This window comes from Octopus sinensis, linkage group LG15 (assembly GCF_006345805.1).
Source record: "Octopus sinensis linkage group LG15, ASM634580v1, whole genome shotgun sequence".
Classification (NCBI taxonomy): Eukaryota; Metazoa; Mollusca; class Cephalopoda; order Octopoda; family Octopodidae; genus Octopus; species Octopus sinensis.
The window spans coordinates 64,934,650-64,952,713 of record NC_043011.1 but is presented as its reverse complement, the minus strand read 5'-3'; positions in this window follow the sequence as shown (position 1 = coordinate 64,952,713).

Genomic DNA, 18,064 nt, shown 5'->3' with positions numbered 1-18,064 from the left:
CGGGAAGACACTCGGCAAGAAATGGAAGAAAATTTGAAAGAAGAAAAAAAAAATAATAATAATAACAACAACAACAACAATAATAATAATAAAAAAAAAAAAATAATAATAATAATAATAATAATAATAATAATAATTATAATAATGAGGATAAAAACAACAACAACAACAAAATAATAATGATAATCACTTGCATTAGTCAAGGGCACATTTGCCTAAAATCTCGTCTTAACTCTCATGTATGTAAAAGTAAATGATTTTTGGACAATTTTATACTCAAAATAGGACTTGGGAATATAATATTTGTTTCTTATAAGTGTTACAAATTATAAATATTTGAAATTGCTTACATTTGCATTCCACTCCGTAAATGTGTGCAAAAATAGGATGGCAATGGTCTACCCGTGTAAAGCATGACTCAAATAATCCCACACGGCTGAAATACAGAAATACAATCGCAGATATATTAAAAAGTTATCTTGAAAGCTAGCGTTATAATATCATTTATATAGGATGACATGAAACAGTGCAGATGTGAAATTTGTCTGCCATATTTAGGGGAATTTCTCGCGCGCGCACATACAAGCGGACGCATACACATATATATTTATTATATGTATTTATTGTATCTATCTATCCTTCTATTGCTCTCTCTGCCTATATATTTTTTTCTCCATTTCCTCCCTTATTTTTATTTTTATATTTATTTTCCCTTTTCTCTTTTTGTCTCTCTCCCCTTCTCCAAACACACAGACACACACACAAACGCACACAAACACACACGGACACACAGACACACACACACACATACACATACACACATGTTCTCTCTCTCACTTCCTCCTCATCCACTTCACCCTCTTGTACTGTCTTGTTCCTCCCCACATCTACGAAACTCTATAAAATGACTAAATTCCCCATAAATGAATTAATTTGATTTGAAAACCCCACTAGAATGGGAGAAAGCGCTAATAATCTGAATGATATTATCTGAATGATATGAGATATATATGTAAAACATGTAATATATAAATAAATATATATAAATATGAACCATCCGATCTTCTGATTACCTCATTTCTTCTAATATATATATATACATACAAAGATACAGAGAGACAGAGAGAGGTATAGGTACATAGATACAATATAAGCATATATATTTATGTGTGCATGCGTCCTCGTGTGTGTGTGTAGACGCATATATATATATATATATATATATATATATATATATATATAAAGGGTAAAGACCCCCTTCGGTCATGAATGACCATGGGATTGCACCTAGAAAGTTACCTTCCTAGATACAAGTCCGGGCAAGGTTGTTTATGGAAGGCCAGCAGTCGCCCATGCATACCAGCCTCCCCTCTCCACGCCACCAGTGTTATCCAAGGGAAAGACAAAGGTCGATACATATATGTATATACACACATGTATATACTTACATATATATAAACATATATAGTTACGTATATGTATATACATATGTATGCACACACACATATATATGTGTGTGTGTGTGTGAGTGTGTATTTGTGTGTTGGATGTGTGTGTGTGTGCGTATGTGTATGTGTGTGTACATATGTATTAATAAATATTCAATTTCAAATATTACATCCAAGGTAGGTAAATCATGGAATGGAAAAAAGAAATTCTTTCTTTTAAAGAACTCAGTCAAGGCACATTAAAAAATCTTTTGTGTTTCGTTTTATTAATTCATATTTGAACATTGAATATAAAAAGGTACAATTAGCTGGTACAGAGTTTGAAATGCTAGAACGAAATATACGATACAACAAAACGAAATAAACAGTGAGTCCGTTATGCAGGATTAGAGTATCAGTAAGTTTTTACATATATATTTTTTTTGTGCTAGCATCCACTATCGAGGATTGGAGACGAAGATTTTAAGATCTGTAATGACTGTAGCTTAAATATCTTCATACAGAGATAATCATTTTTTTATACCTCTTGATATACATACGTGTGTGTGTTTGTGTGTGCGTAAACTAATTTATATTAGAAGTCATCTAAATATGTAGTGGCAACAGCAAAGCAAACGAATGTATTCTGTTGTGTCCGTCATTGTCAGATCAATTTTATATTTGCTGAAAATGTTTTGGGATCACAATATATTGAATGATTATTACCCGACTATTGCCAAATCCCTGACAATACATCTTCGCAATAAAGATTGTATTTAATGAAGCAAAATTGAAAGTAACGAAACCAGCTCTATCGATTCTAGTTGGAATTTGAAACTAAGACCTAAAATGCGGCAGAAAATATTGAAATGCAGTATACCCAATTCATTGAAGATTCTGCGAACTAAGCCCCTTCACGCTTCTCATGTTGGCACAATTCCTACACTTTTGGAAGGGGACGTAACTCACTTACATTCACTCACGTTCTTGGCTGTTCCTCATTATATAGAGTCTGGAAGCGGGAGATGCAAATTCGACCTCGGTGAAACATGAATTCATAATATAAATCCCAAAGAAATGCCGATAAATATTTCTTCTCGTATGCTAACGAGCCATCCTGTTTTATATAACGAATTCAGATATTGGCACAAGGCCATACATTTCGTGACATTTGATTGCAGCGCTCATATGGTAATTTTTTATTGACCACGAAAGGATGACAATCGACATCCACATCCGTCGAATTTGAAATCGGAACATGAAGGCGAACGAAATGACGCTCAACGTTATGCCCGGCGTGGTAATTATGTAGCCAACTCACCGACTCCTTTCCTGCCCTATTTATGAAATGTGATAACAATTCTAATTTTTTGTAGCAGGTCTTGTATTTTTAAAAGAACGGTTAGTTAATTATAACGACCTCTGTGCTCAAATGGAATATTACTTCATCAACCCCGAAATGATGACTGCAGATCAACTTAGGATTCCTTTCAACAAAAAATTAATTAAACAAATGTTATGTACTTGCAGTAGTTCCTATCAGGAAACCTTTTAGGATACGTCGACATGGCCTTTACACAGAACTTCTCGCCCAGTTTTATGCACTTGTTATCAGCTGCAACACCTGCAGATATTAAAGTTTGATATAAGTCCCCAATGCTCTTACAAAATTGGGTATCTTTGAAGAAATGTTACATAAATTGAAACTAGTAAATTATTGTGGAATTATTCCTGTGTATAAATAGGCGTCTCTGCAATATTTCAATGAATAATGAATAGATAAATATTGCTACAACAGTTGGAATTATATTATAAGTAAGGGAATATTCTTGTGTTATAAGTATTTGAAAATATCGATGTTATAGTTCTTCAAGGAACTAAATGTTTTACTGTTATATTTGCAGTCGATGTAATCAACATTAATATTTTCAAACTTATTTATTTCAGAAAAGTTAATCACAGGTTATATGTTTCCCTACACTAGTTTCTATCGATAGGCTGCAGTGTCTGTGTGATAGGTAGCGTGATTACCAGCCACATGGTTCTGGTTTCAGTCCTATTGCGTGGCACCTTGGGCAAGTGTCTTCTACTATAGCCTCGGGACGACCAAGCCTTGTGAGTGGATTTGGCAGACGCAAGCTGAAGGAAGCGCCTCTAGTATATATATATATATATATATATATATATATATATATACATATATATATGTGTGTGTGTGTGTGTGTGTATGAAAATGGTTGTCTGTGTTTGTCCCGCCAAAATCGCTTCACAAACAATGCTGGTTTGTTTATGTCCCCGTGACTTAGCGGTTCGGCAAAAGAGCCCGATAGAATAAGTAGTAGGCTTACAAAGAATAAGTCCTGGGCTCGATTTGCTCGACTAAAATCGGTACTCCAGCATGGTCGCAGTGAAATTACTGAAACAATTAAAAGAATAAAAGAATGTTTATTCACAAAACACACACACACACACTTATACAATAATTGATTGTGAATATAACATATGTCAGAAAAAGAAGCACGCTCTAAAAATGGCGGAGGGGTATTGTGATTCAAAAATATCTTCGTAGAGCTAGTAGGTAGCAAACATACAAAGGCTTGTAAAGATAGGCAGATATTGATGATATTTGATGAACAACGTTCGATACGAGACTACAAATTGCTATGTGTAGATTTTTACGAAGATTATTCACATCAAATATTCAAGATGACCGGGTAAGTGTAGAGTTTCATTTTCAACGTGGTGGAACTACCTCATGCAATATTTGTGGTGTAAATGAGTAATTCGATTGCGCGAAAGACTAACGTTAAAATGTATGTAAAACATAATATTTAAGAGTATACTGTTCTATTAGTTTTGTTTTTGAAACATCCTCGTCAAAACTAACAGAATCTAGTTAATGTTTGTGCTATGTCGGAAATCCCCACGACATTCTTTGGTATAAATTATCATTCTGGCTCACTCTTCTCTGAGGCAACCTTACATATATATACTGGATTTTTCGACGTACAGTTCTTTGTACAGTCGTATTTGGTTGTTCTACTAGTTCCAATATTTTTGCTTCAGTTTCATTAGACTTGATTTCTGAATCATCATGCTTATCTTTTAATATTTTCCTCTATCCAACACAGACGGTGTCTGCGTTTTCTATATGCTGCTTTTATACATATATATATACGTATACATACATACACACACACACACATATATATATATATATATATATATGTACGTATGTATATATATATATATATATATAAATATATATATATATATATATATATAATATATATATATATATATATATATATATATATATATATATATATATATATATATATATATATATATATATATATATGTACGTATGCATAGTGCAAAACCTGAGACAATCAGAATGTTGGCTAATTCTTTATTAACGCAAACCACATATCATAACGAACTAAAGAAATGGAATAATACAAGAAATATGAAGAAGCTGAAAAGGCAGACGGTAAACAACGTAAACCAGAAAACACAAAAGGAATATCAGAAACACTAATATTTTACCATTTTTGGGTTCGCGCCTAACTTTTCCATTCATATAAAAAGTTAACATCGGCAAAAGATTCTTTCTTTTCCTTGACAAACAATTTCCAGTCACAGATTCAGGAAAATATTTAATAAGCGTTCTGTGAAGTTATCATGTAGCTGCTTCCCGAAGATGAATAGTATCATCACACTTGGTCAATAGCAAGAATCTGAATCCAGTTGCAACTATCACGAACCAGGATCATGTCCACTTGACCAACGACGTGTGATTAAATTTATTATATATTAGGTAGTAGTAACTGCAACGTTAAATAATAATAGAACTGATAAGACGACCTGCATCGGATTATGTGAAAGATGAAGTTAAAAATCGCTATGCAATTCACTTAGCCTCCTTCTTACTTAAACGAATCTACAAATTTGGCTTCGCTCCATATGGTCTCTGAAAGCCAAAGATATGTCGCATATGATTAACTGGAGAGTAATTGAGAAATCCATACCTTATCTGAATGGATCCAATAAATATAATCTTTGGCTAAAGAGTGCAGATTCCTAACACTCTATTGAACTCCAGGTTAGAAATTTTCCATGATTGATTGCATGCATATGTAGAAATATAGTTTGAAGAATTGGAAAACTCCGCCTATTCCTGACTAACTCGATATCTTTTAAGCTTTTTCATCTAAGGTCTACCTTTTTGAATTTTAATTTTTAAATTTTACTTTCTGAATTTCGTATTCCGTTGTTTACTACCTGCGTTTTCTATATGCTGGCTTCTCATTTTTTTTCACCTTCCTTCTATTATTCAGATTTTTTTGTTCGTTATGTGGTTTGCGCCTGAAGAATATGTTTGAGTTTTCTCAACGTATGAAATTATTAGTAGCTCTTTAGTACATGTATTGTGACACTTAAATAAATAATGTGTGTGTGATCAACGTCTAAATCATTTTAAAATGTTGATAATAAATTCGTAAGTTTCTAAAAGCTTGACGTTTATGTTACATACATACATAAATTGACATCCACGCACATACACGCACAAAGACACTCACACAGAAGCAAAAACTTACATGTGTGTAGAGAGGTAAAGAGATAATATGTGTATAGGTATTTTCATTTCTGCGTGTATGTATAAGTTAGTTTGTGTATGTGTCTGTGTCTGTGTGTGTGTTTGCCCAAGGTTCAGACTCTGAAGAGGAAATACGATATTAGTTGCAGTAAATAATTTCATAATTTTAGATAGATTTGTTTTGTGGAAAAAAAATAAATGTTTAAAATTGTTACCTACAAAGAACGACTACACAAATGCATATTGCAGTTTTCATTGTGAATTTCATTTTTTGGTCTAAACTCTGACCAGCACTGACTATAAACTCTCGAATATTCACATACACATAATTTTTAACGCAACATAAATGAATACGTTAGCTTTTCTGGCATCATAATTTATGGAGCCAATGCATAAATTCAAGCCCACGCATGTGCACTCGTAAATATTATCATAAATACACAGCCAGACACACACACACAGACACACACACAGACAGACACACACACATACACTTGTGTGTCTGTATATATAAGTGTGTGTGTGTGCGCGCGGAAAAATGTAATAGAAAGATAAAGTACCAATATAAAAAGACCACGTCATAACAAATAAGTGAGATCTATTATGATGGGTTTACAATCTGTTGCATAGTCCCAAGCAGAGACAATGCTTGCACAGATAACCTCAATGTAGAAGATAAGCGATCGAATACCTTCGCTTCATTCACCTCGTTTTATTATTGTATTAAAGAGAATTCTAATAAAATGCCTCCCATAATGCAGCTATGATGCATGGAACCAAAACCAAATCGAGCGACTAAAATGTGTGAATGAAGGGAATGGTATTGGTAGTTCTGTACAGAGTTTTGATTCGAAATCTCAGAAAAAGGTCATTTCGTTATGACTGTATAAATGGAGATTGTGCGGAGGTCTTGGAGAGTTCAGGGTTGACTCATATTATCCTTAAGTTGTAATTAAATTGAAGATCCACAGTCTTAGAAATAGATCGAAACACATCATTGTAGAGAAGTAAACACTTCTAATACATTGTTAAAAAGACACACAAACCGCGCACAGAAGCATATGCGCACACAGACACACACACGCGCGCACAATAATAGGTATATACATATACATATATGTATATATATATACATATCATATATATATTATATATAATATATATATATATATATATATATATATATATATATATACATATATATATACATATATATAAAATTATACATATATATTGTTATATTTCGGAATGCTCATTTTGCCAGTTTAGCCAATAAAATCACACACACTATATATTTGGTGTTACTTTGCTTCAGTATTATTTATTTTTTACATTAATCTTAATCTTATTTCGGCCAGAGTTCTTTCGTCACACTCCTGTGACCGCATCAGTGGTCCTTTGTTTTCTTCATTCGTATTTGTGTTTCTCCTTACTACCCGTCAGCATTTTGTATTTCTATTGTATGTCTTCAAAAAAAAGTTATTTATTTCTATTTGTTTTTTTGGGTTTTTTCGATTTATTATTATTATGACTAGTATTGTTGTTATACATACATACAAGCATATGTAATGATAATAATAAGTGGATGTAAACACATGAACAAAATAAGAATAAACAAAAACAACAACAGCAAAACACAAATTACATGAACGTATATAAACAGAAGATACAAATATTACAGGCATCCCCCACATACACACACTAAATAAACATAAACGCACATAGAGATATAAGTATGCGCAAATGAAGATATACAATAGAAATACAAAATGGCTGACGGTTAGTAAGGAGAGACACAAATAAGAAAGAAGAAAACAAAGGACCACTGATGCGGTCAAAGGAGTTTGACGAAAGAACTCTGGCCGAAATAAAATTAAGATTAATGTAAAAAATAAATAACACTGAAGCAAAATAACACCAAATATATAGTGCGTGTGTTTTTATTGGCTAAACTGGCAAAATGACCATTCCGAAATATAACAATATCTGTTTCAACACACGATATATTAATATACATATATATAAATATATATATATATATCTAATTATACATATATATATATATATATATATATATATAATTATATTTATTTTATAGAAGGAGCTTCTACTGGACTAGAACTGTTTCATTCAAAAGAAATCATCAGGAAGCTAGGTGACAAGAGTAGTTTTGGCATTTATACATTTAGGCAGGTTTAAAGGGGTGGTGGTGGGGGTCTTTTTGTGGTAGGCATGGCGCAAACTATCATTCTTAGGGGAGTGGTCAAAGGAATCGGTGGTAAATTAGATAAAAGAATAAATAAAAGAATAAAAGAATAAATAGAAAAATAGAGTTTTAGGTAAATAAGGAGACTCTCACTTATACATATATATGTACATACATATACATATATATATATATATATATATATATATATATATGTGCACAAACACGTACATATACACATACACACACACATACACCCATGTATACATATACAACATACATATACACACATATATACATACATAGACATATACATATATACACATACACATACGTACACATACACACATACACCCATATACACATGTACATATGTACCCATATACATGTATCTACGTACACGCCCATACCCATACTCATACATACACTTATATATGTCTACACATATATATATATATATAAAAGGGGATATACACCCCCATACACACACGCGCTCCCATATGCCGCTGTTCTCTTTTAGAGAGACTTAGTTATTTTAATATTTCTATTATTGAAAACAAGTGGATGTATTCCACCGAAACTAGGTAAATAAAACCATCGAACAGAGATTGTCGGAAGCGACACCTACTGGCTGGCTACGCTGCATTGAAAAGGGGCAATACCCCGAAACGCGTCTGTAGCTGCCGGTCAAGTAGTGTGGAGCGACTGACCTCCCTTGTTCGAAGGTTATATGGATACAGTTTGTGTATCAAATAGCTAACTTAAGGCGATGGCCTCATGGAGCTAATAAAGGGGACAGCTTTTTTCTTATTTTTATAAGAATGCCATATTAGTATGGCGATAACTATTATATATATATATATATATATATATATATACATATATATATATATATATATAATATACATACCCATATATATACAATACACATACATGCCTACGAGACTACTACAGAGGGCGCGTTCGTACACAGGAGGCCATACCTGCTGTGACCTTTGCATTTCTGGGAGCCTGGAGATCTTGTTCGCCAAAGGCCCTCTCCTCAACAAGATCTCGGAACACTCCCCAAATTGCATGCATAAAATTTATGCAAACTACAAAAACTACAGACCAACCCGGCAACCCGATTGACGACACCCCAACCACAAACCCCCCCCCCCACCGTTCCCCCAGCACCCCCCCATTACCTTTTCTCCTAAGAGTATTCACATATTGTATGTGTACACTTGTATATATGTATTATATATATGTATAGAAATGTATGGGTGTTAGTAGGAATATATGCATGTATGTGAGTGCGTGTATTTACGTGCGTGCATATGTATGTGTATGTGTATCCGTGTGGATATATATGTGTATATATAATATATATCTATATATATATATATATATATATATGTGTGTGTGTGTATGTGTATATATATATATATATATGTGTGTACGCTTGTGTGTTTATGTATATGTAGGTATGTAGAGTTATGTGTATGTGTATGCATGTATGTATATACATAGGTGTAAATAGGTATATGTGTATGTTTATATGTATGTTTCGTTCGTAATGAACTGTGTATATACATGTATTATTTATTATTTGAGTATGCATGTATGTATATATGTATATGTCTGTATGCATGTATGTATAAGGAGGCGCGCGTGTGTGTGTATGCATATGTATAAACATATGTATACCTTTATGCATGTATGTACTTATGTGTATACATAGATGCGCGCGTGTGTGTGTATGTGTATGTGTATATATGTATATATATACATGTGTGTATATATATGTGTAAGTGTATGTATGTGTATATGTGTATGGGTATATATATGTATATGCATGTATGTATGTGTTTGTGTGTACATGTATGGACTTGTTTGGTTTCTTTTTTATATATGTAGATAGATGTGTGCGCGTGTGTATTAGTATGTGCTTGTGTATATATACGTGTATGTATATGCATAGATATATGGATGTATGTGTATGTAGGTATGTATATGACTGGTGTAAGTATATATGTGTGTATGTATATGTAGGTATGCGCGTACGTGTATGTGTGTGTGTATATATGTATATATATATATATATATGTATATATATATATATATATATATATATATATATGTGTACACTTGTGTGTTTATGTATATGTAGGTACGTAGAGTTATGTGTGTATGTATGTATGTATATATACATATGTGTAAATAGGTATATATGTCTATGTTTATATGTATGTATCCGTCTGTATAATGAGTAACTGCATGTATACATATTTATTATTTATTATTTGAATATGCATGTATGTACTTATGTGTATATATAGATGCGCGTGTGTGTGTATGTTTATGCATGTGTGTATGTATATATATGTGTATATATATATATATATACATGTGTGTATATATGTGTGTATGTGCATGTATATGTATATGTGTATGGGTATATATATGTATATGCATGTATGTATGTGTATGTGTGTACATGTATGGACTTGTTGGGTTTCTTTTTTATATATGTAGATAGATGTGTGTGCGTGTGTATTAGCATGTGCTTGTGTATATATACGTGTATGTATATGCATAGATATATGGATGTATGGGTATGTAGGTATGTATATGACTGGTGTAAGTATATATGTGTGTATGTATATCTAGGTATGCGCGTACGTGTATGTATGTGTGTATATATATATGGATATGTATATATATTTGTATGTGTATGTATGTGTATATATGTGTATATGTATATGTATATATATTTATTTGTGTATATGTATGGACTAGTCTTCTGTGGGTGTATAGATGTATGTATGTGTATGCGTGTAGATATGAATTTGTAGGTACGTGTACGTATGTGTATATACGTGCATGTATATAGATGTATGTATGTATGACTATAACACGTGCGTGTGTGTATGTATATGAGTGTACGTGTGAGTGTGTGAGCGTGTGTGAGTGTTTGTGTTCGAATCAGTGAGTAGAAAGTTAGAAAGGAAGTGAGTAGGGCAATACATGGACTCTTTAGACTATCCCTTGGGACGACATCACTTCAGTCCGGGGCTAGCTGACCGAGGTCAAGATAAAAATAAAAATAAATACAAATGTAAAGATAAAATTAAATTAAGGGAATAAATGTGTGTGTATGAGTGTGCATGTATATGCATATGTATGTGTGTGTGTGTATATATATATATGTGCGTGTGTGTATATATATATATATGTATATATATATATATATATATATTATATGTGTGTGTATAGGTATGTATGTGTATGTATGTATATATATATATATGTATATGGATGTATGTGTATATATATGGGTATGTATATATATATACATATATGGATATGGGAGCGCGTGTGTGTATGGGGGTGTATGTCCCCTTTTATATATATATGTGTGTAGACATATATAAGTGTATGTATGAGTATGGTTATGGGCGTGTACGTAGATACATGTATATGGGTACATATGTACATGTGTATATGGGTGTATGTGTGTATGTGTATGTATGTGTATGTATATATATGTATATGTCTATGTATGTATATATGTGTGTATATGTATGTATGTATATGCATACATGGGTTTATGTGTGTGTGTATGTGTATATATACATGTGTGTGCATATATATATACATATATACATATATATATATATATATGTATATGTATGTATATATATATGTATATGTATAAGTGAGAGTCTCCTTATTTACCTAAGACTCTATTTTTCTATTTATTCTTTTATTCTTTTATTTATTCTTTTATCTACTTTACCACCGATGCCTACCCCAAAAAGTCCCCCACCACCACCCCTTTAAACGTGCCTAAATGTATAAATGCCAAAACTACTCTTGTCACCTAGCTTCCTGATGATTTATTTTGAATGAAACAGTTCAAGTCCTGTAGAAGCTCCTTCTATAAAATAAATTATTTTACTCTGCTATGCATTGAATACCTTATTTACTGTTGTTAACACCGACTCAACCCGGGACCTACATATATATAATTATATATATATATATATATACGCGAGAAAGAAGCAACAATAATGGATAGGTTTTTAGTACAATCGTTTCATACAAGGACAGGCTTTATTAAAAGTTGCAAAAATTACAGCATATAAACGTGTGTCGTACTCATCAGCTAAAATACATGTGAGTTCTCTAGACATCCTAGTGGTTGAGGCTATACTCATGAAGTAATGTAGATAATTAAGTAACATAAACAGATTCCAAAGTTCATTAAAGTTCTTTAAAGATGATGTACAGTCTTATCACAGAATTTTTAAAAAGTTTTAATAGCATCACAGAGAAGGTGACCTAATCCATAGTGCACATATGAATTTCCAGAGATATGATGAGGGATTACGTACTCACAGAAGATAAATTTATCCATTGTTAATCACAACGAGGTGGGTCTCAATTCTGCTTATAGCATTACAGAGAGGGTGAATTAATCCTTTGTATAGATGCACAATTTCCAATGGTGTAGATGTAAATTTCCATAGAAATGAGAGGAATTTCATATTCACAGGCGATAAATTTATCAATGGTTGAACACAATGAGGTAGGTATCAATTCTTGTTATATGATTAGGTATTTGCCACATTAATCACATTACTGCTATTTACAAGAGGCTGTAGCTATTTAACTTTTAAAGGCTGAGGGCTTTCTAGAGAGGCAAAAAAATAGAAAAGGGAAGGGAATAGAAGAAAAGAGAGAAAATAAGGGAGGAGGGAGCAAAAAAAAGGGGGGGGAAGGGGACTAAAGAGAAGAGAAAAGGAAAAGAAAGAAGAATAAGAAGAAAAGAAAAAGAGAAAAAGAGAAAGAGAGAAAGAAATAGGGAAAGAAGGGAAAAAAGAAAAAGAAAAAAAGAGGGTTCTAGTTATACAGAAGAATTAGTAGACGGCAAGTCTGGTTTTAATTACAGGCATCTAGGAACTAGAGGAGAATATTATTCTTTGACCAGTAAAACAGCTAATTTATTGCTGTTGAAATCAGCTATGAATTTAAAGAGAATCTAAAGAGATAACACAGTCAGGGGTTTAGGGGTCAGATGCTAAAATCAAAAGAAAATACATTAGGAAAATCTAAGTATAATCTTATCAAAAAGTCATTAAAATTTACTTATTTAATTTATTCATTTTATTGTCTTAAGGAGTTGCCGTTATTATTCATACATTGACGGACTACAGGTCAAATCTTAGAAGATCATTTACAAGGTGTTAGGGGATTGTCTATTATAATGAAGATAAACATATTATCACCGAGGGGGTAGCCTTATTTATTTAATTTTGAAATAGAATTATGGGGCTATAGTAACTCATTTTATTTTATTCGAGTTATGCTACTTAAATTAGATTAAGTTAGGAATTAAAATTAAAAATTACAATTAAGATTTAAAATTAAGAATTTAAAAATTATGAGTTTGAAATTAAATAAAGCCCCAATTAAGCAGCGTATAAGTCCTATTCATTTCCCTGTTCTCATATATATATATATATATATATATATATTATATATTATACATATATATATATATATATATATATATATATATATAATATATATATATATATATATTATATATATATATATCTATATATATATATATATACATAAATATATTCAATATCGTAATATATGCATATCTATATTAAGAAATTTACACAGTCATGCCGTATTACGTCATAAATTGATTACTAATTTTAAATGAGAATTGAGATTGATATCTTCGACTAAACATTTCGAGCAATGCTCCGACGTAGGCACGGATTCCTGATACAAGTACGTGAGTAAAATAATTTAGAAATTCTTAGAGATATGAAATTGTATTATTAGAGATATGAAATTGTTCATATTTATTTGAATAGGTATTACGAATACACGTTATAAGTTCAACTTCGTTACTGGTCACGATTTCAGTAACAACCTGTGCAGAGAATAGAGAAACGTATGATTTATTGGAATATATTCCGGAATATTTGATAGCTCATTTGGAGGCACATGGCCTAGTGGTTAGATCAGCCGAGGATCGCGAGTTCAAATCTCAGACCGGGCGATGTGTGTTTATGAGCGAAACACCTAAGCTCCACACGGCTCCGGCAGATGTAATGGCGAACTTCTGCTGACTCTTTCGCCACGACTTCCTCTCACTCTTTCCTTCTGCATCTTGCAGCTTACCTGCTACGGACCGGCGTCCCGTCCAGTTGGAGAACCTATACGCCAACCGAGAAACCAGCCCTCTGAGCCAGGCATGGCTTGAGAAGGAACAAACAATACAGTATTAACTATTAGTTTCTCCTGAAATAAATTATTGTCAATAGGCTTCTAATACCTTGACAATAATATTATCACTAATAAAATAAGGAAAACAAAATCGCTTCATGAGGAAGTATGGAGAAAACGAAACATGTGATGTTTTTTTTATCTGGAATATTACTCTATTTCTTCAATTTTAACTGGTATTTACATAGCGCTCGTCCCTTTCGAGGCAGTAATGTGCGCAGCATCGAACCACGAAGATTGAATGTAGCGACCAATTTCTTCTATCTAACATCCTGCCCAAATGAACCGTTATATCAAATGAACCGATATATCACAGTGCGGGTAGGTAGTCAAATTCTTTTGTGTCGTACCCCATGCCTTACAACATTTTCTCAAGGTTCGACTTGAAATAATACCGAAGTAAAATTTAATCCGGAAGCTAGTTTTTGCTTATCATTTCCATAGAGTAATATTACTAACGAAGTTTGGAAAACTTTGAAAATGGTTGTGTTATGCCAGAAAGGACTTGAGATCATTTAAATTTACCTTCTTTAGACACGAATTATAAATTGCAGCATGTCTATATGTTGTGTTAATATATCACACAGACATTCCGTTTATATTGTTTTAGTAATGATGCTCAGTGGCAATGATGAAACAATCCCTTGAAATGAAAGCTCCTTGATAATGCTATCTCTATTGATATGCAACTGTTATCACATCAGAACGTTGCTTTAAGGTTCGAATTGTCATATATGTACACCCAATTGAATTATTAATATTTGAAATAATTTTCAGTATATTCTGCATATGTAACGTCATATATTGCAGTGTATTCATAGATAATCCTTGGCTGATGTTTCTTCGAAACTGCCATACAAGGTGGTATCAAATATTTTCGGTGCTAGTACCATAGGACGACAAAATGTGATAGCTCAGCGTTTCGTGCACGGTGAGAGGTAGCAGTGACATTCATGACACAATGTTCTGAGAGATATCACTGTATTTACTTCATAAGTGAATTTCTGACTATGTGTATACTGTAGTTTGCAAGTTTGTCAAGGACAAAGTTTCGGCAAGAAAACAAACGTGATAGGTTGCGTTGAATTGAGAAATCTGCTACAGAAACATTGCGAAAGTTTCGACAACTTTACGGTGATGTGTCAATGAGTCGTATGCAATATTTCGAGTGGCATTGACGCTTCAACTGCGGTTGAAGGACCTTAGATTTGGATTAGCGAACTTGAAGTCATTCTACGAGCGTCCCCTACCCACCGATATAAGGTGGAATAATTCATCCGCTCCAGTATGAGGATCATTACAGGATAATCAATGACCCTTTGAGGCTTGTCAACGAGTACGTTCTCCGAAAAGAACCGAATCTGTGGGGGGCGAAAAAATTGGAATTTTCACAATGGCAATGTACCCTATCACTCAGATGTGCGCATTCGTAAGTTTCTCAATAAAATGAACATACTATGAATTACACAACCACTATATTCGCCAGATATAACACCTACGGAATTTCCTCTTTTCCCGAAGATGAAGACCCCACAGTCATCATTTTGACACAGTTGTCCTGATCCCGGTCGATTTGCGGAAATTCCGCGAATCGCTTGCACACATCGCTTGCACACATTTCTAGACCAGATTCCAAATGTGGTTGGAGGAGTGCGGCCGGTGCACGGCTGCGCAAGGCGAACGTTTAGCAGATGCTGATGAAACGTTGGAAAATAAGATGATTTTTCTCCAAAATAACTTGTATGTGAAACTTCTCTAACTGAATATATATGAAGGAGCAATTCATTTCAAAATTATCTCTGGCTACTATTATAGCATTGGTGCAGTAATGAATTGAAAATAAATATAATATTGCAATGTCAGTAAATGTAAAGTAATATTGTAGTAAAGCGAATTAGATATAATAGCTCTTGGCGTAGGTATGAAAATATCATTTCGAAGTTATTTAGATACTTCCATTTGTTATATACTGAAGATAAGATTTAATATAAGGCAAAACTTTCGAAAATGTCTCACTTACATTTTTAATATATGTTAGCCTCAAACCGTGCATATGCTTGAATACCACTAAAGAATGGTAGAATCAGGAACAGCCAATTATATATTGTGTAATGTAACAACGCAGGGCGCTAACCTAGATTTGGGAACGTCACCTAAATAAATTGAAACAAAAATATGTTAATGATTTAATCATGTCATTTACAATTGATGGATTTATTTCATCAATATCGGTGACATTTTCTAGAAAATTACAGGAAGTGTTGGAATTGTTCTCGACCAATAACGCAAACATAGTCTCCATTCCTTCGAGCTCTGCGTGTCATCAAGTGAAATACAGAACTTAGAAACGATTGCAATAAGTGGACTGAACAGCTGCAAATCATTGGAAATAATTTTATCAGGAAAAAATGGAAACACATTTAGAAATTAAAGAGCAATTATAATAAACGGGAAAATAAATTTCCAGGTAGCTTTATTATAATTTACGTTGCTGCTGCTGTTGTTGTTGCTGATTTTCTTCTTGCTCTTCTCCTTCCGATTCTTCTCCACTTCATCCTCCTCCTTCTGCTTCTTCTTCTTCTTCTTCTTCTTCTTCTTCTTCTTCTTCTTCTTCTTCTTCTTCTTCTTCTTCTTCTTCTTCTTCTTCTTCTTCTTCTTCTTCTTCTTCTTCTTCTTCTTCTTCTTCTTCTTCGTTTCAGCTCCTACTAATGTTATCGACCTGACAGGTTGAAAGGCAAAGTGGACCTGGTTGGAATTTGAATTCAGAAAGCAAAGGTCTAAAATCTGCTAAGAATTTCTCACGGTGTCCTGACAAGTTTGCCAGTTCACTGAATTAAAATAGATTAAATAATAATAATAATAATAATAATATAATAATAATATAATAATGATGATAATAATAATAATAATAATAATAATAATATTAATAATAATAATAATAATAATAATAATAATAATAATATTAAAAATAATAATGATAATAACAACGGGGACGTTACACATGTGAGAGCGATAAAACAGTGCTCCGAAATCTATCCACATACATCGGAAACAATGACATCGCATGGAGCTAAAAATAATTGACAAAGGTTTGGACTATTTCCGAGTAAGTAATACTCACTGAAATTTTTTACTATTTTCGAAACGAAATAATGTATTTTAACTCGATATCATCTCCACCCCCAACACAACACGTGTAAACATGCTTGATACACTACGACCCATCAACACTAGATCAACTCCGGCCCCAAACACCATTTACAAAAAACTACGAATAAATTAAATAATACCGGTATGATTCAGCCCAAGAATAACAATCGGGAAGTACGTACTGTAAACTTACAACATAAAATGTACGAAAAACTACACGTGCAAAACAATGTGACAACAGAAATGAACGGACCGGTACCCTACGAAAATGACGACCGTCAAAATAAAGGGCCGGACGTTGTTCCTCATGTCCTTCAAATAAAAATGAAAAGACATAAATGGAACGTGAGGAATACATTTCTATCCTACACGCTTACTTTACAGCAG